Source organism: Podarcis bocagei (assembly GCF_964188305.1).
Source record: "Podarcis bocagei genome assembly, chromosome: W".
NCBI lineage: Eukaryota > Metazoa > Chordata > Lepidosauria > Squamata > Lacertidae > Podarcis > Podarcis bocagei.
The window spans coordinates 38,952,889-38,978,281 of NC_138131.1; the positions used below are offsets into that span (position 1 = coordinate 38,952,889).

Below are 25,393 nucleotides of genomic sequence, written 5' to 3' on the forward strand. Positions count from 1 at the left end.
GGGTAGGTAGATAGATAGATAGATAGATAGATAAGATAGGTAGGCAAGTAGATAGATAATAAGATAAAGTCGGTAGATCGATAAGGTAGGAAGGTAGGTAGGAGGCAGCCTAGGTCAAAGTTGACCCACTTATTTAAAAGTAACCATGCTGTTATACAGTGGTACCTCTGGATGCGAACGGGATCCGTTCCGGGGCCCCGTTCGCATCCTGAAGCGAACATGCTCGGGTCACAATTTGCTGCTTCCGTAGATGCGTGTGGCATCATTTTGAGTGTCTGCACGTGCGCAAGCTGCAGAACCCGGAAGTAACGTGCTCTGTTACTTCTAGGTCGCCACGGAGCACAACCCGAAAATGCTTAACCCGCAGCTACTTCAACCTGAGGTATGACTGTATTAGTAACAAAAATCTATTATCTTAAATATTTTCAGACGGTGACCCTGGACCCCAACTTCCTGGATGCTTACATTAATCTGGGGAACGTCTTGAAGGAGGCGCGTATATTTGACAGGTAAGCAAATAGGCATAGAGCTTATATTCTCTTTTTTATATAAATGTTTTTTATTGGTTTTGCGTATAATCACATTACGTCTTATATTCTCAGTTTAGTGGTTGCACCCATACCCAAACTAACTCCCATTGTTGCCTAGAGGGTTGATTTTATTTAAAGCAAATTGATTTAAATCCCAAATCCATAAGACTTGATTTAAATCCCCCTTTTACCGGAAGGTTCAGCCTTGCTGGCATCCTCTTAATATTGACAATCGGAGGCAGGTTTCCTTTTTGGAATCCTAACTTCAGAGTCTTTTCTACAGTTATATCAAAATGATTTGGTTCTGCTATATACAGCCCGATTGTGACGAAATGATGGTGAGTTTTAATAAGTGAACACTTTTTATTTGAACAACTTTTCTGCTGCACTTGATTGGAAGGAGAAAAGAAACATTTCCTTCATAACAATTTAAGCAATTTATTTCACTAAAACAGTAACATGGTAGCATATGTATCCATGTTGCTTAACTGATGTGCTGAAACATTTTTTCCCCAAGAAAAACTTGGACTGAGTTTTCGCACACATGAAAAACTTAAAACAAATAATTCTTCCCCGAATTATTTATTTATTTATTTATTTATTTATTTCTACCCCGCTCTCACTGGCCAGGGCCGGGCTCAGGGCGGCTAACACCAAATATAAATTACAATAAAATAGAATAGAAAAAAACCCCAGTTAATTAAAATACAGCTTAAAATGCAGCCTCATCAAGACTACAAAGGGAGGAAACATCAGCTATTCACCCAAGCCAGCTATCCATGCTGGTGCTACATGGGCCAGCAAAAAAAGCCACGGGAAAATTTATATACCAAATCCCATATAGGGTGTCAGAGTGAGTCTAAGCATAGAGCGAGTTAAAATAATCAAGCCTGGAGGTGACTATCGCATGGATCACTGGCCAGATCAGGGTGAGAAAGGTAAGGAACCAATTCCTTAATACGGCGGAGGTGGAAAAATGCCACCTTTGCTGTGGCTGCAACCTGTGCCTCCATGGAAAGAGAGGCATCGAAGGTTACACCCAAGCTCTTGACAGAAGGCTCTGGCACTAATTGCGCCCCCACAAGAGATGGGAGTTGGCCCCCCAACCCCATGTTGTCCTGACCCAGCCAGAGGACCTCTGTCTTCGAAGGATTTAACTTCAACTGGCTCCCACGCAGCCACCCAGCCACGGCTTCCAAGCATCTGGTCAGTGTGTCTGGGGCCGAGTCCATTGACAGATAAAGTTGGGTGTCATCAGCATATTGACGACAACTCAGCCCTAAACTCCGGACAATCTGGGCAAGGGGGCGCATAAAGATATTGAAAAGCATCTGGGAAAGGATTGTGCCCTGCGGCACTCCACACAACAAGGAGTGCCGCAGCGACAACTCCCTCCCTAGCGCCACCCTCTGTCCCCGACCTGAGATAAAGGAGCACAGCCATTGTCTGACTGTGCCCTGAATCCCCACGTTGGCAAGGCGGTGGTCCAAAAGTTTGTGATCGACCATGTCGAAGGCCGCTAACAAATCTAAAAGAATCAGCAGTCCCGGCCCGCCTCGATCCTCTTAATCGTCCTCCCAAAGCATTTTATTTTTTAAAAAACAGATTTTTATCCACCCTGGTGACAATGAAACTGAACCAGTCCTTGATCTCATTTCAGAGCCGTTGCAGCCTACCTACGGGCCCTGAGCCTGAGTCCCAACCACGCTGTTGTCCACGGCAACCTGGCATGTGTGTATTACGAACAGGGGCTGATCGATCTGGCAATCGATACCTACAAGAGGGCCATTGAGCTCCAGCCCCACTTCCCTGACGCCTACTGCAACCTGGCCAACGCGCTGAAAGAGAAAGGCAGCGTAAGAAACTGGTCCCTTTTGCCTTGGGGTGGGGGGAACATCTATATAAAAGATGTTTTATAGATGGTACTTAACACCTGCCAAAATAGCTAAAATGTATAAAACAAAAAAACTGTGCTGGAGGTGCAGTAATGTGGCATCTGAATATAGACTGCATTTTTAATCAAGGCATATATTGGCTTATATCTTGATCAGGTTCCTAAATTAAATGGGCTTAGATTTTCAAATGTTTCATGCCAGCTGTTTAGAGAACCTTGGCAATGTTTTTCTCCTAGACAAGGGGCCCCTTGATTTATAGCAGAAAACAATTCTCAAAGTCGTAAAAGCTGGAATTACAGACTGAGAGTGAGGACACTGACCCTACATGTTACAGAAGATAAAAAAGGCAGAGATAAACATAATTAAGAGTTGGTAAATAGTAAAATAAAACCGTTAAACTTGAGCCACAGGACAAAAGGCCAAGAGCACATGGAAGCAAAGCAACTGGCTGGAGAAGGGGGGGAGTGTAAACAGGGGAAGAGGCTTTTTTCCTATTTTATTTTGAGGCTGTAAACTGTTCCTTCTTTTTTACTTTGAGGAAGTTTATCCTTCTAAAAAGCTATCTATGATAATGTATGAAATATGCTGGCTTAAATGTAATTATGCAAAGGATTTAAGAAATGCTAGATTCTTATTTCATATAGTTGTAAGAGTTGTATTTATCCTGAAATTAAGTCAGCCACCAGCCTAGCCCCCCTGCCAGACAGGAGACGCCAATCGAGCACTCATGACAAATGGTTGTCAGGCCTTTGTTTAAAGACCTCCAAAAGGAGATATTTCATTGATGATGCATGAGAATATGAACCCAAGGTCTCTGACATCTGTTCAAGATAAAAATTTAAAATTATTAACCATCTGTTTTGGAGGGCAAGGAAGGCAAGAGGTGAGCTGGTAATTAAGATTCCTTGTTGAGACACATGTAAGATATATTACTACTTATTTGTCATTTATAGATGTAACAATATATAGCTCTTTGTGTTCCATATAAGGACAGGAGGATATGGGTGTATCTTTTAGGATTGGTTATAGCAATCACCCAATAGAAATTTCAACCAGGCTGATTGAACAGAGGCAGCCACAGGAGGAGCAAAGGGGGCTGGATTAAGGGAATATAAGTGCTGGCCATAATGGCAGGAGGCCAGGCCAGAGCTTGGTAACCATATACCACTGTGCCTCTCATTTATTTGTCTGACAAATAAATTATTATTTTAATTTCTCTGTTGCTGCGTTGAATATTTCATTCCAGCTAAGCGTTAACCACAAGCAGGGTGCTACAGCAAAGAAGAAGGGACACTTATACATTTCTGGTGGGCCTGTGAAAAAAAAATACAGAAACTTTCCTATTAGGCAGTGGTGTCCAAACTTTTTTCAAAGAGGGCCAGATTTGATGAAGTGAAGGGCCATAAGGGCCGACCAAAGTTGTTTACTTTTTTTAAGGATTGAAGTTGTTGAGCTCTTTTCTTAGGGTTTAAATTGTTGAACTTTTTTTAGGATTGAAGTTGTTTAGCTTTTTCTTAGGCTTTTACCCCATGCTGAATTGGCCAGATTAACAGAGACAATTAGGGCACAACCCAGACAAGAATTCCAAAAGGAATGGGGAAAATGCAGAGAATACTTTACCAAACAGTGCCCCAAAATATACACTTGGACTTGTTTCAATTAATTTCTACAGGAGACTTTGTGGTTTAAGTCATAATTAGGAAAAATTGTAATAATCCCATACAAAAGAAATAGTATACAAGAGGTAAATAAGGCGGCCATTTAACAGAATAAAGTCTTTTATTTTTATGTTATGTTTTCTTTGTGTAAGGGGATAGGAGTTTAATTTTGATAATTAGTCAATGGTGGTGGGTCTGTTTGTATGTATGAGTTGTTGTGGACTATGTTATAAATAAAATAAAAATTAAAAAAAGAAAATGAAACCGGTCCCTTTTGCTTTCTGTATGTCAGAGGGTTTGCTGAAAAAAGCCTTCCGGATGATGGTGACCTCGAAATTGGGCTCTTTGGGGGGGGGGATTTGGGGTACAGAACCTAGAAGAAGTCCTCTTTTATTTTTTCCTTTGTCATATCGTCACATACAACTTTGCTCATACCAAGCGTCGACTCCCCTCCCCCCTCCCCCGCTCCCACTCCCTGGCTTTCTTAAGCAGTCACGATCCTCTTAGCATTTCTATATCACCCTTTAAAAATTGTCCAGTAGCACCTGATGATGATGATAATAATAATAATAATAATAATAATAATAATAATAATAATAATAATAATAATAATAAAATTTATACCCCGCCTATCCGGCTGGGTTTCCCCAGCCACTCTTGGCGACAAAATATTAAAATACAATAGTCCGTCAAACATTAAAAGCTTCCCTAAACAGGGCTTGCTAAACTTGGCTTCTTCTTGGTATAATTTTTTGTATGCAGGTCCACTTCTTCAGATACAAAAGCTTCTACCAAGACCAAACTGAGTTGGTCTGCAATGTGCTACTGGACAATTTATATATTTTTTATATATTTCAACTGCGTTAGACCACCACAGCTGCCTACCTGAACATATATCGCCCTATTTACCTTCTTACTCTACTTAAAACAATTTACTTTAGCATTTGTAAATCACTTTCAAAAATTAGCCTCTGGTTTTTTTAATAACAGTATATTTAAAGATCTTTTTCAATTCTTTGTAAATCATATCCCAGTAGACTTTGACTTTAGTGCACATCCACCACCTATGGACGAAATTCCCTTCCTTCTCCTTGCATTTCTAGCGTGCCTTATCTTGAGTTATATATATTTTAGCAAGTTTAGTCGGCGTCAAATACCACCTATACGTCACCTTCATTAAATTTTTAATTAGTGCTGTACATTCAATAAATTGTTTTTGCCCATAATCTTTCCCACTTATCTAATTCAATGTTATGACCAAAATCTTGAGCCCATTTAATCATAACCGACTTAACTTCTTCATCCTTTGTATGCCATTCTTATACGTTTTTGGCAATGATTTTCTTTTACTATCTAGCAACTCTGTCTCTTAATTTTGATTTAGTATGACCAAAACCATTTCCCTTACTGTCTTCCTTAAATACATCTTGCAAAAGACGGTAAGTGTGCGGGAAAGAGAGTTTGAATCGGATTAGTCTGCTCTTGTATTTATGTTCCCCTAAACCAAGCATGTCCAAAGTCCACTTTGGGGGCCTTCCACCCATCTCTCCTAGATCTCAAAATGCATTGGTTTTGTCATATTTCCTGCTATCCTGCCAAAGAATTTAAATTTTCCCAATGTTCTTTTAGACCAGGCATGTCCAAAGTCCAGTTCAGGGGCCTAATCTGGCCCTCTGGTCGATTTAATCCGGCCCTCGTGGCGGTTTATTTACTAGGGCAAAACTTCCCCCCAAAAAGCTCAAGAACTTTAATCCTAAAAAAAGGTCAGCACCTCTGGGGTCAAATCCTTAAAAAAGGCTCAACAATTGTGGGGTTTTACTGTTAATATGCTTCTTCTTAATTGCATTTCACTATTAATATACTTCTTAATTGTATTTCAGTTCAACAATGACTTTGATAAAATACCAGACTTTGAAAAACAATCCCTAAAACAGCCATTTAACATGAATTTTACTATCTAACGAGACCACTGATCCCTAAAATGAAAGCAGTCATCCATGTACTGTACTCTAAAATAAATACAACAGTCTTGTAAATGATAAAAATGAAAATTATTTTTTTTCCTCACCTGCACTGATGATAGTCATTGTTCGGATGGGGACCGGGGCTTCTATCCGTTTCTGCAATCACACAATCAATCAATCAATCAATCAATCAGTAACTAAACTGGGATCCGCACAGTCGCAAAAACAAATGAACCAAAAAAGCCTCCGAAACAAAAACACCACATAAATTGCAAAAACCAAAGCACCAAACTTAATCTGTTCCCGAAGTCTGTTTGATTGGTGCAGGCGCCCCAGAAAGAATAGCTGACAGCCAAATTTGATGTTTGGCTTCCGAAAAACGCCTGGAAACTGGAACACTTTTTCTGGGTTTTCGGCATTTGGGAACCAAAGCGTTTGAGTAGTAGTAATAATAATAATAATAATAATTTGTTTTTGTTTGTATCCCACCCTCGCCGGCCAAGGCTGGGCTCAGAGCAGCTAACATCATAAAAACAACACAACGAGCCTAAAAGCAGACATCAAGTAATTCAAATAAAAATTAATTCAGACAAGTTAAAATCCGGGCAGGTGGCAATTATTAGGGTGGAATTGAGAGTGATTAATAATTGCCAGAATTGAGGAGCATGGAATTTCCCAAAAGGAAAGTGCTGCTTGTCCGTATGAAGAGGATGCCACAATGCTGAACCTTTCTGTATAAAAAACCTTCTGTATAAAGAAACCTGTATAAAAAACATTTGAGAACCAAGGTCTCACTGTCTCACATGACCACTAGGGTGGTTCATAAAAAACACTTTTTTGAAGATGCCTGCTCCCAAGGTCTTATCTTACTACACTAGGGATTATATAGCTATATCTGAAATTTTGTGCATATCAGTTAATATCTCAACCCTCCATGAAAATAGCTGTTTTCTTGGACGTTTTCCTATTTTGTGAAGGCTTTGGAGAAGGCATTTTTAAAAAAAGTTTTTTTAATGAACTGCCCTAAAGACCACCGTATAGGATAGAAAGAGCCTTCTTGACCCTTACATTTCCAGCGTAACTTCAGAGTATTTTTGTACCAAAATGGCACTTTTTCTCTCCCCCTCCATGTCAGAATCAGTCCCACTTTTGCAGACGCCTATTCCAACATGGGGAACACCTTGAAGGAAATGCAAGACGTCCAGGGAGCTCTGCAATGCTACACAAGAGCAATCCAGATAAATCCTGCGTTTGCCGATGCCCACAGCAACCTCGCTTCCATCCATAAGGTAAGCTTTGTGTCTCTGCTAAATCTATTTAAAAAAAAAAAACTGGGGGGGGGGGCAGCAGGGGAATCTTAGTTTTTACAAAAGGAAAACAACTGGCAAAAGCCGTCCCAAACCGAGATGGGGCACAAAAAGAAAAAGGGGAGAATTGGAATTTATGCTGGAAGTGTGAGGAGGCAGAGGGCACGCCGATACGTTTATGGTGGGGCTACAGAAACGTTAAAAAATTCATGAGGAAATAAAAAAGATGATCAGAATTAATTTAGAGGGGAAAACCAGAGGCATATTTACTGAGTATAAGAGGTAAAGAAATACCACAAGATGGGAAGATATTATTCTTATACGCGACAGCTGCAGCAAGGCTACTCCTTGCACAAAACTGGAACAGGAAATATATACCCACAAAGGATGACTGGATAAAGAAACTAATTGAATTTATAGAACTGGCAAGGTCAAGTGCAGTAATAAGGTACCAATCAAACTGGAAAATAAAAATATAATGGAAATGGTTTGAAGATTATGTGTTCAAGTACTGCTCAAAAACTAACATGTTGATATGTTTGGTTTAATGTTTGTAAATCTGGTTTATAATAATAATAAATAGTAAGTTAAAAGAGTTAAGAAATATAAATTTAGATAAAAATTGCAATGTGAATGTGAGTGAAGGAAGTCACGTGGGTATTTGGGTAAATGCTGAGTTGTGTATAGGGTTAGATGTGGGGAATCCATATATGTAATGTATAGTGTTGAAAATGTACGGCAACTAGCATGTAAAATGAAATCAAAAATAAATAAATAAATAAATAGGGGGGAAATAAAAATGGCAATGTGAAATATTATATAGGAGGGTGAGGGGCGGTGGAGGGAAGCCACAAGGGTGGTTTTAATGTCTGAAATTTTGGGTGGTAGGGTAATACGAATTTTGTTTTGTGTCTATGTGTTTGTTTGTAAATATTTTTTTTAAAAGGAAAATGAAAAAATTGCTATTTTTACTTTGAAATAAAAATGGGGGGGGGAGGTCTTATACGGGTGATTGGGTGGGTGAATGGCTCATTTTCTTAAATTTGAGCCCCCCCCCCCCCAATAGAGGGTGGCTTATATAGACGGAAAGTATGGTGGAGTTCCACACCCAAAAATCTCATTGTGACTTCCAATCACCCCTACGTCACATTTCCGATGGCGCCCTTTTGCTCGTCTCTCCTAGATCTCAAAATGCATTGGTTTTGTCATATTTCCTGCTGTCCTTTGTCAATCCACACCTGCCAAAGAATTTAAATTTTCCCAACATTTTTTTTTAGACCACACATGTCCAGCGTGTGGCCAGGGAGCGTAACCTGGTTTACTTACTGGGGCAACCCCCCCCCCCAAATGCTCAACAACTTCAATCCTAAAAAGAGCTCAACAACCTTGGGGTTAAATCCTAAAACAGCTCAACAAATTTGCCCCGCCCTCATGTCAAATCTGGCCCTCTTTGGGAAAATTTGGGCACCCCTGTAAATTTAGACAATACAGTCCTATCTCGGGTTAAATATGCTTCAGGATGAATATTTTTGGGTTGCGCTCCGCAGTGACCCAGAAGTAACGGAGCACGTTACTTGCGGGTTTCGCCGCATGCACAGACCCTCAAAATGATGTCATGCGCAGAAGCGGCGAATTGCGACGTGCAGATGCGGGTTGCATTCGCTTCAGGATGCGAACGGGGCTCCGGAACGGATCCCATTCACATCCAGAGGTACCACTGTACTCTGCAAGTGTCCTGTTCTCTATGAAATGTTTCTTCCAAAACCTCTCGTAATTCTGCCTGTATTATAATCTTGCTAATTCTGCGTATTTTAGCCTTTTTGCTAGCTACGCCAACTTAGTAGGGATGGGATTCTCCTTTCCATCCTTTGTCTGTTAAGATTCTCGCTGCGGCTATTGTAGACACTGTGACTTGCCATTGTTTTATAACCATTTATTGTAACATTTATTCTATGATCAATTACAATAATCATTCATTGTAATATTCATTTATTGTACGATTAATTACAATTTATTGTAATTGTTAAGAGTAGGTTTCTATTGAATTTTTACATGCTGATACTCAATATTATTCTATAGCATGGGGAGGCAAACTACGGCCCCATGGCCTTCTCAATCTAGCCGGGAGTCGGCATGTTTTGACACGAGTATAATGTGTCCTTTTATTTAAAATGCACCTCTGGGTTATTTGTGGGACATAGGAATGCGTTCCTTTTTCCCCCTCCCCAAAATCTAGTCTGGCCCCCACAAGGTCTAAGGGACAGTGGACGGCCCCCTGCTGAAAAAGTTTGCCGACCCCTGTTCTATTCCAATGATTGTTGAATGTTACTTTATAAGTCTACCAGGTGTGGATCATCGTGCCTTCTGTCTGTTCTTCATCTTTGGTTTTGATGGTTGAGAAAAAAAGCTAGTGGCAATTGCTGAAATATCCCTCCCTTTCTAGGATTCCGGAAACATCCCAGAGGCAATTGCTTCGTATTGCACCGCCTTGAAACTGAAGCCGGATTTTCCTGACGCTTACTGCAACCTGGCGCACTGTTTGCAGGTGAGGCAGAGTTTTAAGGGCCAACACTCCCAGGGTTTCCGGCATTTGGGAACCGAGGCGTTTGAGTCCCAAGGTACCACGGTAATGGTAAAAGCGTCACCTAATTCAGGAATTGTCCAATGTCACTTTAGAGACCAACTCAGTTTGTTCTGTGTCTAAGCTTTCATGTGCAGGCAGACTTATTCAGATACACTGAAGCGGAAGTCCCCACACCCTGATATTTAGAGGGAGGGTGGGGCGGGGTATTTCTCTGAACGGTAGTAGGACTCAATCGGTATGGTCAACCTGTGGACGACTGTGTCTCATTACATATCCTAAAACTATTTCAGGTCATCTGCGTACCATCCCTTGTTTTTTCAGTCATTCACAGTTGCCAGCAGGTGGACCATACCCATTGACTCCTACTACCCTTCGGAGAAAAACCCCAACTCACCCTCCCACTATATATCAGGGTCTGGGGGCTTCTCCTTACTCTTATATAGCAGGGTCTGGGGACTTCTCCCTCTGTATATCAGGGTCTGGGGACTTCCGCTTCAGTGTATCTGAAGAAGTGTGCATGCACACAAAAGCTTATATCAGGCATCCCCAACCTGCGCCCCCCCCCCCGATGTTTTGGCCTACAACTCCCATGATCCCTAGCTAACAGGACCAGTGGTCGGGGATGATGGGAATTGTAGTCTAAAACATCTGGAGGGCCGAAGGCTTGGGGTGCCTGGCTTATACCAAGAACAAACTTTGTTGGTCTCTAAGGCACTACTGGACAATTTTTATATATATTTTAACTTCATCAGACCAATACGGCTACCTACCTGAATCTAGAACCCTGGTTTTCTTTGCCCCCTTTCAGATCGTCTGTGATTGGACCGATTACGACGAGAGAATGAAGAAGCTTGTCAGTATTGTGGCTGACCAGCTGGAGAAGAACCGGCTCCCTTCGGTGCACCCCCATCACAGCATGCTGTATCCACTGTCTCACGGCTTCCGAAAGGCTATTGCCGAGAGACATGGGAACCTTTGCCTGGACAAGGTGGGTCTATGCTGTGAAGAGGTGTGCGCCGCTCCGTTCCGTCAGAGTTTGAATGCTTTCATGTTGGCTTTGGATATATAATAATATATAATAATTTATTATTTCTACCCTGCCCATCTGTCTGGGTATCCTCAGCCACTCTGGGTGGCTGCCAACCAAATATTAAAAACACAAGACAGCATTAAATATTTAAAAACTTCCCTAAACAGGGCTGCCTTCAGATGTCTTTTAAAAGTGAGATAATTGCTTATTTCTTTGACATCTGATGGAAGGGCGTTCCACAGGGCGGCCGTCACCACGAGAAGGCCCTCTGCCTGCTTCCCTGTAACTTGGCTTCTTGCAGGGAGGGAAGCGCCAGAAGGCCTTCGGGAGAGGGACCCCGGTGTCCGGGGTGGAGATGCTCCTTCAGGTCTACTGGGCCGAGGCCATTGAGGGCTTTCAAGGTCAGCACCGACACTATGAATTGTGCTTGGAAACGTACTGGGAGCCAAAGCAGATCTCTTGGGACCGGTGGTATGTGGTCTCAGTCAGACTGGATTTAAATCCTTTATTTTACAGAAAGGCTTGATCTTGCTGGCATCCTCTTAATATTGACAACCAGAGGAAAGTTTCATCTGCTGGGCTGTTTAGGGCTTTCAAGGTCAGCACCAACACTTTGAATTGTGCCCGGAAACGTACTGGGAGTCAATGCAGGTCTTTCAAGACTGGTGTTATGTGGTCTCTGCGGCTGTTCACGGCCCCCAGTCTGGCTACCACATTCTGGATTAATTGCAGTAAGGTAGCCCCACATAGAGCGCATTGCAGTCGTCCAAGCTGGAGATAACAAGAGCATGCGCCACTCTGGCAAGAGAGTCCGTGGGCAGGGAGGGTCTTATCCTGCATCCCAGATAGAGCTGCCCTGGACACAGAACAGACCTGTGCCTCCATGGGTCCAAAATGACCCCCAGACTGTGCAGCTGGTCCTTCAGGGGCACAGTTGCCCCGTTCAGGACCAGGGAGTCCCCCCCACCCGCCCACACACCACAGAACTTCAGTCTTGTCAGGATTCAACCTCAACCAGTTAGCTGCCATCCATCCTCCAACCGCCTCGAGGCACCCGCGCAGGAACTCCACCGCCTTTGCCGGCTCTGATTTGAAAGAGAGGTAGAGCTCTCTATCAGGCTTCCTCAACCTTGGCCCTCCTGATGCTTTTGGCCTACAGCTCCATGGTCCCTAGCTAGCAGGTCTAGTGGTCAGGGATGATGGGCACTGTAGTTTGAAAACAGCTGGAGGGCCAAGGTTTAGGAAGCCTGCTCTGTATTGGCGCCAATGGCTGTTAAGCGAAAAAATTCCAGGGTGAGTGACTCCTTGACAGCCTAGCTCACCGGGGCACTTGTCCCCCATGGGTCCATGCTGTCAGTAAAAGGAGGAAGTCCCAGCCCGGTAATTTGGAGCAAAACAGTGGTCAGTAGACCATGATTCTTACTGTTGCACCACAGGTCTGCCCAGGAGTAAGAACCCCGAGCATGGGGCAATGTCAACTTTTATAACTTCCTTCTTCCCCCCAGAATACACTTCAAGCAGCATCGTTGATACATCATCACTACATCACTAGCACATCACAAATGAGGAGGGGTATACAAGGGTTATGCATTCACTATGAGGTCCCTTTATCAGACCCCTTAAATCTCCATCACTGAAAGAACAATAAAACTCTTGACACGTCCTTTCCCACTGGACTTGTCTGGAGATGGGCATTCAGAACACCTGCCTTGCTAAACTGCCTTGGCAGATGTCTATGGTTGCCCCCTTGGTCCCTCCCTCGGTGGGGTGCCGTGTATGTGCTCTCAGGCTTGGGGAATTCTGGCGGGATGCCCTGTTCCTGCTGCCTACATGACTTCCTGCTTCTTGGCTCATGGAGGGAGGTGGAGCCCAAATTCGTTCAAATGGCGGAATGAGGAGAGTCGGTTAAAGCATAGATTTTCTGCGTGTCTTTCTTGGGCTGTCAAGTCAAAGGTATGTATATTTGTAACATTGGAACAACTTCAAAGATGTGGCCTCATGTCCCCCACCCCCATGTCATTTCCGTAACCCGGCTTTCTTGAATCCCCTTGCTAGATCAACGTGCTCCACAAGCCGCCTTACGAGCACCCCAAGGACCTGAAAGGCAGTGAGGGCCGGCTCCGCGTTGGCTACCTGAGCTCTGACTTTGGGAACCACCCCACCTCCCATCTCATGCAGTGAATCCCAGGCATGCACAATTCGGACAAATTTGAGGTGAGGTGCACAAGAGGGCAGCTGTGTGAGTAGCTCAGGCAGCAGAGCGCTGAGACTCTGAATCTTGGGGTCATGGGTACGAGCCCCACGTTGGGCCAAACGAATGAATACAGCCTAGGACCGCCTCTCCACGGAGGATCTAACAGTCTGCAAATAAAAAAATGTTAGAGGTCCTGGGCTTCAGGGAGATTAGGCTGGCCTCGACCAGGGCCAGGGCCTTTTCAGCCTTGGCCCCGGCCTGGTGGAACTCTCTGCCACAAGAGATCAGGACCCTGTGGGATCTGACATCTTTCTGCAGGGCCTGTAAGATGGAGTTGTTCCGCCGGGCCTTTGGTTCAACCTGACTCCCCTTCTCTTTTTGTGTAAGGACTAGTATGAAAGAGGCCTCCCAGTGTTCTCACAGGCCCATATAAGAGTTGGGCCTGATGAGCGTTTACTGTTCCCAACCCTAATCCTGCGGAAAGCCATCTAATTGGATTTGAATTTGATCCTGGCTTGTTTTCAGGAGGTAATTTCGTTATTGCTTGATTTTATACCAGTGTTACATATTTGGTGTTAGCCTCCCTGAGCCCGGTTTCGGACGGGGAGGGCAGGATACAAATAAAAGTTTATTATTATTATTATTATTATTATTATTATTATTATTATTATTATTATTATTATTATTATTATTATTATCATCATCATCATTATCATTATCCTCTTAATTTGCATCAGCCCTTGGTTGTAGCAATAAAACAACGAGATGATCTGCAAGGAATAGAAATGAAAAATCAATGATATCAAATACATTTGAGGGTTTTGAATCGAGAGTGGACCTTATTCTGACTGCCCCAGCTCAAAACCCGGCCGCCTTTGCCGTCACCTGCTCCTCTTGATCTGCCAAGAGAGGACTCTGGGGTAGTGGTTGGGCAACCCGGAACAGGCAATAAAGGAGGGGTAATCATCTCACGACAAACCTAGACAGCATCTTAAAAAGCAGAGACACCACCTTGCCAACAAGGTCAGTATAGTAAAAGCTATGTTTTCCCAGTAGTGATGTATGGAAGTGAGAGCTGGACCATAAAGAAGGCTGATCGCCGAAGAATTGATGCTTTTGAATTATGATGCTGGAGGAGACTCTTGAGAGTCCCATGGACTGCAAGAAGATCAAACCTATCCATTCTGAAGGAAATCAGCCCAGAGTGCTCACTGGAAGGACACATCCTGAAGCTGAGGCTCCAAGACTTTGGCCACCTCATGAGAAGAGAATCATAGAATCATAGAGTTGGAATAGACCACAAGGGCCATCGAGTCCAACCCCCTGCCAAGCAGGAAACACCATCAGAGCACTCCTGACATATGGTTGTCAAGCCTCTGCTTAAAGACCTCCAAAGTAGGAGACTCCACCACACTCCTTGGAAGCAAATTCCACTGTCAAACAGCTCTTACTGTCAGGAAGTTCTTCCTAATGTTTAGGTGGAATCTTCTTTCTTGTAGTTTGGATCCATTGCTCCGTGTCCGCTTCTCTGGAGCAGCAGAAAACAACCTTTCTCCCTCCTCTATGTGACATCCTTTTATATATTTGAACATGGCTATCATATCACCCCTTAACCTCCTCTTCTCCAGGCTAAACATGCCCAGCTCCCTTAGCCGTTCCTCATAAGGCATCGTTTCCAGGCCTTTGACCATTTTGGTTGCCCTCCTCTGGACACGTTCCAGTTTGTCAGTGTCCTTCTTGAATTGTGGTGCCCAGAACTGGACACAATACTCTAGGTGAGGTCTGACCAGAGCAGAATACAGTGGCACTATTACTTCCCTTGATCTAGATGCTATACTCCTATTGATGCAGCCCAGAATTGCATTGGCTTTTTTAGCTGCTGCGTCACACTGTTGGCTCATGTCAAGTTTATGGTCAACCAAGACTCCTAGATCCTTTTCACATGTACTGCTCTCAAGCCAGGTGTCCCCCATCTTGTTTTTGTGCCTCTCATTTTTTTTGCCCAAGTGTAATACTTTACATTTCTCCCTGTTAAAATTCATCTTGTTTGTTTTTGCCCAGTTCTCTAATCTGTCAAGGTCGTTTTGAAGTGTGATCCTGTCCTCTGGGGTGTTAGCCACCCCTCCCAGTTTGGTGTCATCTGCAAATTTGATCAGGATGCCCTTGAATCCATCATCCAAGTCGTTGATAAAGATGTTGAATAAGACCGGGCCCAAGACAGAACCCTGTGGCACCCCACTAGTCGCTCTTCTCCAGGATGAAGAGGAACCATTGATGAGAACCCTTTGGGTTCGGTCAGTCAGCCAGTTACAAATCCACTGAGTGGTAGCATAGTCAAGACCGCATTTTACCAGCTTCTTTACAAGAATATCATGGGGCACCTTGTCAAATGCCTTGCTGAAATCAAGGTAGGCTACATCCACTGCGTTCCCTTCATCTACCAGGCTTGTAATTCTGTCAAAAAAGGAGATCAGGTTAGTCTGACATGACTTATTTTTCAGAAATCCATGCTGACTATTGGTATCACAGCATTCCTTTCTAGGTGCTCACAGACTGTTTGCTTAATGATCTGCTCCAGAATCTTCCCTGGTATTGATGTCAGACTGACTGGGCGATAATTATTTGGGTCCTCTCTTTTCCCCTTTTTGAAAATGGGGACAACATTTGCCCTCCTCCAGTCTGCCGGGACTTTGCCTGTTCTCCAGGAATTCTCAAAGATGACTGCCAGTGGTTCTGAGATCACATCTGCCAGTTCTTTTAATACTCTTGGATGCAGTTCATCTGGCCCTGGAGACTTGAATACATCTAAACTAGCCAAGTATTCTTGTACTATCTCCTTAGTTATTCTGGGCTGTGTTTCCTTTGCTGAATCATTTGCTCCAAATTCTTCAGGTCGGGCATTGTTTTCTTTATCGGAGAAGACTGAGGCAAAGAAGGCATTGAGGAGTTCAGCCCTTTCTGTGTCCCCTGTTTGCATTTCACCATCTTCTCCTCTGAGTGACCCCACTGTTTCTTTGTTCTTCCTTTTGCTACGAACATACCCATAAAAGCCTTTTTTGTTGCTTTTAACCTCTCTAGCCAGCCTGAGTTCATTCTGTGCTTTAGCTTTTCTGACTTTGTGTCTACACGTGCTGGCTATTTGTTTGAATTCCTCTTTGGTGGTTTCCCCCCTTTTCCAGTTTTTGTACACATCCTTTTTTAATCTTAACTCAGTTAAAAGTTCTTTAGATAGCCACCCTGGCTTCTTTAGGCACCTTCCATGTTTCAGTCTCATTGGTATTGCCTGACGTTGTGCTTTTACTATCTCCCTCTTAACAAACTCCCAGCCATCATGAACTCCCTTTCCTTTTAGTATTACTGTCCATGGGATCTCACCCAGCATTTCCTGGATTTCCTGGAAAAGACCCTGGTGTTGGGAAAGATGGAGGGCACAAGGAGAAGGGGACAACGGAGGACGAGATGGTGGGACAGTGTTCTCGAAGCTACCAGCATGAGTTGGACCAAACTGCGGGAGGCAGTGGAAGACAGAAGTGCCTGGCATGCTCTGGTCCAGGGGGTCACGAAGAGTTGGACACGACTAAACAACAACACAATCATCTCCTCAAGGCTTTTTATAAAGCACATGCACTACTGATTTGGTGCTACATGGGACATGAGTGTTTCCCATGTGGAATCTGTCGGAATCGTCCCTCGAGTCCAGTCCAGGGCGAGACATTTGATCTTGCAAGGTTCAAAGCTGTCGGCATTTTGGGATTGCTTGGTGATGCAGATCAGGTGCTGGAGAGTCGAAATGGGACGGTGGGAAATTTCCTGATAGCAGTCAAGTTGTTCTGACACTTGAGATCATTTAGGCACTGACAGATTAGACCAGGCATCCCCAGCCGTCGGCCCTTCAGATGTTTTGGACTACAATTCCCATCATCCCTGACCACTGGTCCTGTGAGGTAGGGATCATGGGAGTTGTAGGACAAAAACATCTGGAGGGCCGCAGGTTGGGAATGCCTGGATTAGACTGTTTGCTTGACCAAAACCCAAAGTCAGTATCTGTTGTGGGGATAAGCCACAAGAGGGAAGCTCTTTGGCAAAGATTCCCACATTGCAGGGGGTAAGCCTAGATGAGCCTCGTGGCCCTTTCAAACTCCCTAGTTCTATGATTATATATTAGCAATTGCTTCATCATTGAGGAAAGCTGTGATGGTTCATGCGCTTCGTAAATTCTGGCCTTTTCCTGCGATGTTTGGGAAAGATGGGCTTTGTCTACTGTTTATCGGCCTGTGTTTTGCTGCGCCTCACGTGCTTCCTGCTCAAGTGACCCTCAAATGTATTTTATACAATGGACTTTTTATTTCCATTCTTGATTGATATTTATTACGGCCATTGGCCCGTCACACGACAGTTTCCCACCAACATATATATACTTAAACCTCCAAATTTAAAACAGCTAAAAACTTACAAGAACAGACAAGAACCAAAGCAAAATAAGCAAAAGACCCAACAACATACATTACAATAAATTTGCAACATAGACATCGTCTTCTGCTCATAAATTAATAAAAGACATCAGTGGTGATATCACCTAGTTACATCCTAAAACATATATCATGGTTTAAAAGGGTCATCCGAGCCGCACAGGAGTCCGTTTTTCTTCTTTAGGGATAGGACGCTGATCAAGAATCTGGCAACCGTGAGTGATCTTAGGGGATCTTCATCATTTAGTAGATATCTCAGTTTGGCTTCATTCCAATCATCGGCGATTCCCTTTAGATATGGATCAAGAAACTTGCTCCTGGCCGATGAGTGAGAAGCACAATCAAAGATTATGTGATGCAACGATTCCGGTGCCCCACAATTACAATCACATAAGAGCGATATCTGTCCATTGGAAAATCTATTTCTCAGCACGTTCGATGGGAAGGCGTTGACTCTTGCCTTTATAAAGGCATATCTATGAGTCGAAGAAGTTAAGGAATTCAAATAGTTTGGGAGCCTTAAGAGGGGTAATAAACCAAGGTTTTGAGGTGAGCAGGTACCATTGCCCAACACCATTTTCTGCTGCAAGTCCATCTCCTCTAGTTTACAGGTTACTGTTCTTTTAGCTGGAACTATGTCCTGCTCTAGTAATTTAGATGGGGAGATTCCCATTGCCGTAATTTTCAGTTGTAAATTTTTTACCCATGGGCTCTGGAAATCATCTCTCCACATACATTGTATCAAATACAAGTTTGGGAGATTGTGCCATAGAGATAACCAGTGACAGAGTATGTGCTTCCACAGGGCGTTTTCCAGGGATACAATATTAAGTTCCATGTGTAACGCTGTATTACTTACACAGTTGGGCAGTTTCAATATCCCTCTTAAAAACTGATTTTGAATAACCTGTAGGTGAGATAGGTTGACAAAAGTCCCCCAAGTTGAGATGGCATAAGCAATTGTCGGGATCACCTTGGCCTTGAACACTTTCAACGCCGATGGGATGTGGAGGGCTCCATCGGTGAAGAAGAATCGCAAGATCGCCAAGGAGATAGCTTTGGCTCTGTTTGTAACATAAGCTACATGGGCCTTCCATCTAAGGTTATGTTGTAACCAAACTCCCAAGTATTGGAATCTATAAATTGGTTCGATGACTCTCCCATCAATTCTCCAATTATGGAGTTTCCGGCTCTTTGAGAAAACTAGGATCTTAGATTTTCCATAATTAATTGTAAGGGAATTTGTGTTACAATATGATCCAAAAAATTTTAAGGCCCTCCTGAGACCTACTCTAGAAAAGGAGAGGATGACTGCGTCATCCGCATATAGTAACAGAGGGCAACGATAAAGTGCTAGGCGGGGTGCGTGAATCCTTTCTTGAGCCTCTGTTAGGGGAGTCCTCATGTCGCTTATGAATAAATTAAACAGGAATGGAGCCAATATACAGCCCTGTCGGACACCTCTGTTAATGGGAATTGAATTGGTGAGATCGCCCTCCGGAGTGAGTCTCACTCTGGCCACTGAGTTCTCATGGAGTTTAATTATTAGCCAGAGAAGCCTTCTGTCGATGCCCCAGCGGGTGAGTTTTTCCCAGAGGATGTTCCTGGGGATACTATCGAATGCTGCCTTTAGATCAATGAATGCCACACAGAGTTGGCCACCCTTTGGGGTGGAATATTTCCAGGCAAGATGCTGTAAAATTAGAATATGATTAATTGTTGACTGTTTTGGGCGAAATCCAGCTTGTTCGGGCCCAATTAATTTTTTCTCTTCGGCCCATTGGGTAAGTCTGTTCAACAGGAAGCGGGCATACAGTTTCCCCACTATTGAGAGCAGACTGATATTTCTATAATTTCCTGGGTCGTCTGGTGAGCCCTTTTTGTGGATTGGAACGATAATAGCGTCCTTCCATACTTCCGGGATCATTCCAGAGTTGTTAACGGCATCAAAAATGGTCGCCAGGACTTAAGCCCACCAGTCCGCATGGTATTTTATAGCTTCTGCCGGGATCAGGTCTGGCCCAGGCGCTTTCCCTGTTTTGAGTTTAACGATCAAATCATGGATGTCCTCCGGATCAGTGGGGGGCCAGAGGGGAAGCTGTTCTTGAAATTCATCTCTTGTGTTAGCAGTACAGTCAGTTGTGGCAAAATAATTTTTTAAGTATGATTCCCAAACCGGGGCAGGAATAATAGTTAAAGGGTATCTTTTAGTTCTTTGATTTACCAGGAGCCAAAATTGTCTGGAGTTCCGTAATGATGAGGCTTCTATGATTGCCCGCCATTGATTCACTTGCCATTCCTGTCTAGCTCCCTTTTGAATTTGCTTGTAGGCCGATTTTGCTTGGAAATATTCTTTTGGCAGGACCGTTGCTTTATATTCTTTGTAGATGTTACCAAGAAGTTGTCTAGCCTGTTTACAAGCACTATTGAACCACAATGCACCTATCTTCCTTTGTGTTCGATTTATTTTATGCGTCGGAACAGAGAAAAAGGACGATAGATCTTCTGACAGATTCGAGAATAGTCTTAGAGTTTGGTCATAATCGTAGTAGTCCTCAATTAAGCCTGAATATGCTTGTTTTAGCCCTTGTTGGAAATATGCTGAGTATTTTTGGGCCTGTAATTCGGACCATTTAACACTTTTGATTTGCAATACTGAGTTCGTAATCAGATGTGTTGGGTGCCTGTCTCCATCTGGGGTCCAGTCTATAGTCATTGTGGCGACCAACGGTAGGTGGTCGCTCAGTTGAATATTTTCAACTTTAAAATGGGAAAATTTGGGGAAAATGTCATGAGATACTAACATATAATCCAGGACACTGTTTGCAGAGGAGCTTATGTGTGTAAAATCACCCGGTACGTCTGGCGGGCAGTTCCCGTTTAGAATCACTAAGTTTAGACGTAGTACCAATTGGTAAAGAAGGGTTCCTGCTTCATTTACCCTTTTGTCTTTGGAAAGTCTTTGAGTATGGAGGGCGAGGTCATTAATGAATTCTGGAGTTATCCACCATTTGGCTTTGATTAAAGACTCCCAGTTTGTTGCAATGCGAGCATTGAAGTCCCCTGCTATAACATTGGGTATATTGGGGTATTTGGAGAGACAAAGAGTAAGATGTTCCTCCAAAATTCCCCATTTATTGTATAAGTCTGCAGTGTTGCCTCCAGGAGGAAGATAGACATTTGTTATAACAAGTTCAAAATTTTTCCCCGTAATCAGGGCTGTAATTGCAAAGGTGGAAGCATTTACAAGCGTGAGTTTTGCCTGTATTTTCAAGGAAATTGCTATAACTAATCCTCCACTAGGCCGGCCTCCTTTAGTAGACGGGCATGCCGGTAATGATGTAACATCAAAACCATTAATATCTACTCTCCCCTCTTCCCATGTTTCTTGTAAAAGAATTACTTGGTGTAAGTTTATTAGTTTTACAAGGTCCGGGTCAGATTTTTTCCCCTTCCAACCTGCTATGTTCCAGCTTAAAAAGGAGAACGGGGGGGGGGGGAGAGATTTGACTGGGGTTTGGGTAGTCACAATGGAGAAGGGGGGAACGCTGATCTTGGGTTGTCAGATTTAAAGAAGTCAGTAATTTTCCTTTGACTAATAGTAGATGACTTCTCTCCTTTTGACGCAGGTGTGCCTCTTGAGCTGTTTATAATTATGCTCTGCTCGCTCGGTCCTATAGGGGTAGTGTCCTGGTTTGGTCTGATCTCCTCTCTGAAATCCCTTGTTTTATCAGAGAGCTTATCACCTAGGGGGGCAGAGATTAGGTCGGTACAAGTTTTAGCTATTATTAGATTTTCCTTCCATGGGTATATCATCTTATTTATATGGCCCAAGGGGTCTTCTGTCCAGTCCGTATCGATAACAGATTGAACTTCTAGATCATCAGCTAGGGATTCTCCGTCCGATAATGATGACTCCAGGTCAGGCATTGAGGAATGTGTCGAAATTTTGTTTACATTTTGCTGTTCTTTAGTAGATATATCCATTCCGGTTGGTACAGGATGAGCTGGTTCCAAATTAACTAATGAAGGTGGCGGGACGATTGTCTGTATCGTTGCCTTGGATTTTATAGACCTATTTTGGGGCTGTGGGCTAAATTGGAGAAGGTCCACCGAGCCTTCAATGGCCCTGTTTGTTTGAATTTCTTTGTTTCCTATTTTACTTTTGGCCTGAAACATCTTCTCTCTTAATTTGTCTAATTTATTTATTATTTTTTCTTTTTCTTGTGATTGTAATTCATCAAATGAATTCATAAGGGCGCTTTCACCACTGGATATTCTGGAACTACCCAAATTCATTCCTAGTTGTGGGCTGCAGACGATCTCCTCCGTTCTCTGTGGGGAGAGCAAGATCTCTTTGTCTGGCGATTTTATAGAGCTTGTTTCTGAATCTAATGTCTCTTTCCCTTTTTCCACAAGTAGTGGATTTACTATGCTGTCCGCAAAAACCCTTGTGGGTATGATTTTTGTTTTTATGAATTTCCATTTTTCTCTTATTATTAATAAGGGTAATCTCAGCGAATGGAAGGCTAAAATAACTTTGTAAGGGCCATTTGATTGAGTTAGCGGAAGTAAAGCACGAAGATCGATATGAACTGTGCTTATTCTCAGGATTTTACTTAGGGCAATTTTAGCTCCTTCTAAGCTTGACCAGTCCCATATCTCTGACCTTATCGTTAGGCACACCTTCTTTGGTTGCAGTGTTAGATTTTGCTTACACATGAGATTGTTTAGTTTGTATTTTCTCATCCCCTTTGCCCCAGATTTTGGTGGGGCTATCCGTGGAGGTCCCCTCTGGTAGTTATTTTTGAGGGCAATTTTGGCATCCATATCCATCACTTTTTCAGTTAGCTTGGAAATTGAGCACGTCAGAAAGTCTATCTTTTTAAATATACAGTCCAGTGTCCTAATGACTAATTGTAAATGGGAGGACTCATTTCCCAGCTGGTTCTCTTTATCCTGGATCTTTTTTCCATCCACGTCAGACCCACCTTTAATGGGAGTGCTCGTTAGATTACAAGTGTGTAAGATGGTATTTTGGGGCTTGGGAATGGCTACATCCAAGTCACTTAGTGGAAGACATCTATTGTGTGTAGTAACTGCTGCTTGAGGATTTGACTGGACTCTTCTTCCCTTAGCTTGTAGCTTGGGGCTAGGGAGAAGCAGTAATTCCTCTGCTTCTCTGAGGCGTTTCCTCTTGCCCATAGCCACAGTAGATATGAACTAAATAATATAAATAATACAGGAGAGAAGAAGGGAACTTCCTACCACAGTCAGTGATTTAGCTGTGCAGCTGAGTATTTAACTCCAGGGATTTCTCCACAGTTCGTTGAAGAGCTATAATAAGAGTAAAATTCCGATAGAGATTTACTCCTGTTGAGGGCTCTAGTAAATCTTCTCCAGCTCAGCCCTCTTCACGGTTAATTATACAAGTCAAGGGCTCTCAATTTAAATCTTTATCCGGTCCCCCGTCCCTCCCCTATTCGGTCTCTGGGGTAAGTGAAGGCAGGCTTTACTTAAAACAGAAGGGTCTCACCGCTTTGCGAACTTCCAGGCTTTTGTTTTGTTTAATTGGAACTTCCGTCTCCTTTCTTCTCACCTCTCTCTGCCGTAGACTTCTTCTTCGCCTCTCAAAGTGTAATTTCAGCAACCCGAAGCCTCACAGCCTCACAGCTTTCCACACTAGCTGGTAGGATGACGAAGTGCAGCTGGAGAAAGCGGCTCGGGAGGGAGGCTGGGTCCTCAAGCCCGTCGGGTTCAGCTGCTTGTCCAGGCACCTGAGGACTCCTATGGTCTCCTCTGGTCCTCCCCTGGCCTGGCTTCAAAACTTCGGCTTGGCTTCTTTCCCTTCCCCAAGTATTGAGACTCCGCTCAGACCCTGTCTCCAGGCTACAGCTACAGCAGCGGTGATCCAGTGCCCGGGAGTAATTTTAACCAACGCTTGCCTTCTAGTTCCTTGTGTAGCCGGTGATTCAGTGTCCTTCCAACAAGGGAGACAAATTGCTGTGTCACTTGTAGGTTTAAATGCCTTAGCTAGCAATTAAAACAGGTAAAAAGAAATTAATAAAACTGTTAAAAACTAATAAAAAACTGCACGACTAGCATGGAGCTTAGAGCAGGGCTGCCCTTGCCGGCGCCATCTTGGAAGCTCTCCCCCCACCTCTCGGGCGTGGAATTGGCATTTCTCCAGTTTGACCCACAGCTGATGCTCCTGCAGCCTTTTCAGCACTTTCTTGACATCTTTCAGATGCTGCTCCTCGTTCTCTGAGTAGATAAGTACGTCGTCCAGGAAGGCCACACAATTCTTGTACAGCAGGGACCCCAACACGTGGTTCATGAAAGCTTGAAATGTGCTGGAACCCGATTGTAATCCGAAGGGCATCACGAGGTACTCAAAGGCCCCCAGAGGGGTGAACATCGTGGTTTTCCATTCATCCCCCTCCCTCATCCTTATCAAATTGTACGCCCCTTGAAGGTCCAACTTGGTAAAAACCTTCCCTTTCCTTACCCTGGCCAAAATGTCATCAATTCTGGGCATAGGGAAGGTCACTGGTTCCGATACCCGGTTGACCGACCTATAATCTACGACCAAGCGGGGCTCCTTGGAGTCTCTTTTGTCCACAAAGAACACTGGACTGCCCCCCACCGCCCTTGATTCTCGTATAAAGCCCCTCTTCAGGTTCTTGTCAATGAACTTCCTCAACTCCTGCATCTCCCTGTCTGACATGGCGTACAGCTTACCCACTGGTAACTGAGCCCCTGGGAGTAGGTTGATCTGACAGTCAAAGGGCCTGTGAGGGGGTAGTCTATCCGCCTCTTTCTCACTGAAAACTTCTTCCAGGTCTGCATACTGAGGTGGTACTTATGGCAACGGAGAGGCCAAAGTTGCCATGAGTTCCAAGAAAAACAAACATGGAGTCCAGCACGCTTCCCTTTGCGCAGCTTTGCTGTCTGTCCGTGCTGATCCAAAAATCCTTCCTGCCTCTCCCTATTGCCGGTAGCAGAGATAAACACAGCGGTGAAGCAATTGCAGTAATAAATTCAGACACAAAGGCGTTCCTTATCTTCTTAGCCTTTAATCATGAAGTTTAACAGCAAAACTTCAAACCTGGTGAAAGCTCACCCATCTTGCGTCCTCTCTCCGCAAAAGCGAAACCAGACTGAAACTCTCAGAGTCAATCCACTCCCATAAGAGTTTCTAACCACGCCTCAGGTAAGAGACGTCACACAGAACTCCTTAACCCTGTGAGTTCTGAAACCAATAACACCCCCTCTCGTCTCGAACCCTGAGGGAAACTGTGAACCCCTATTTACAGACCTCTTTGAGTTCAACTCACCTCCCATTGCCTTTTGCCTCCCACTGGCATCTATCCCAGGCAATTGTTGAATCCCTTCCACACTCCCAGAATCACACTGTGCGAAACCAACCCACGCACTGGTGACCTGAAACCTCTCAGGTGGAATCCCCTTTGTGGTCCGAGTTGACCGCCGGAGTACAACCTCGGGCGCTCCTCCTGACCCACTGGGGTCAGCAAGTGTGTCTCCAGCAAGCTCAGAAGATTCCCCCTCTGACTTGCTGCGTCTTCGGGCCTCCTGCACATGGCTAACAGGAGATGAAGGCTCGCTCTTGGGTTCCATCTTAACCTGTGGAGAAACCCACCCCTGTGCTTGACCATCATCAGCAACCTGGTCTTCAGCAACAGGCTCCGCCTTTGCCTCTCCTTCCTCCCTTTCTTCCTCCCCCTCAGAATCGGACAGACAT

The 25,393-nt window shown here is 43.9% G+C and overlaps 2 long non-coding RNA genes across 2 annotated transcripts in view; both read left to right on the forward strand.

Annotated features, from left to right (window-relative positions):
* The window catches only part of LOC308577917, a 670,159-nt gene that overhangs the window by 195,491 nt on the left and 449,275 nt on the right, over positions 1-25,393 (forward strand). The gene's annotated exons all lie outside the window — the stretch shown is intronic.
* LOC308578370 lies at positions 9,854-13,081 on the forward strand. Its single transcript, XR_014003902.1, has 3 exons — positions 9,854-9,899; positions 10,747-10,926; positions 13,024-13,081. It is a non-coding gene; the product is annotated as an uncharacterized lncRNA (long non-coding RNA).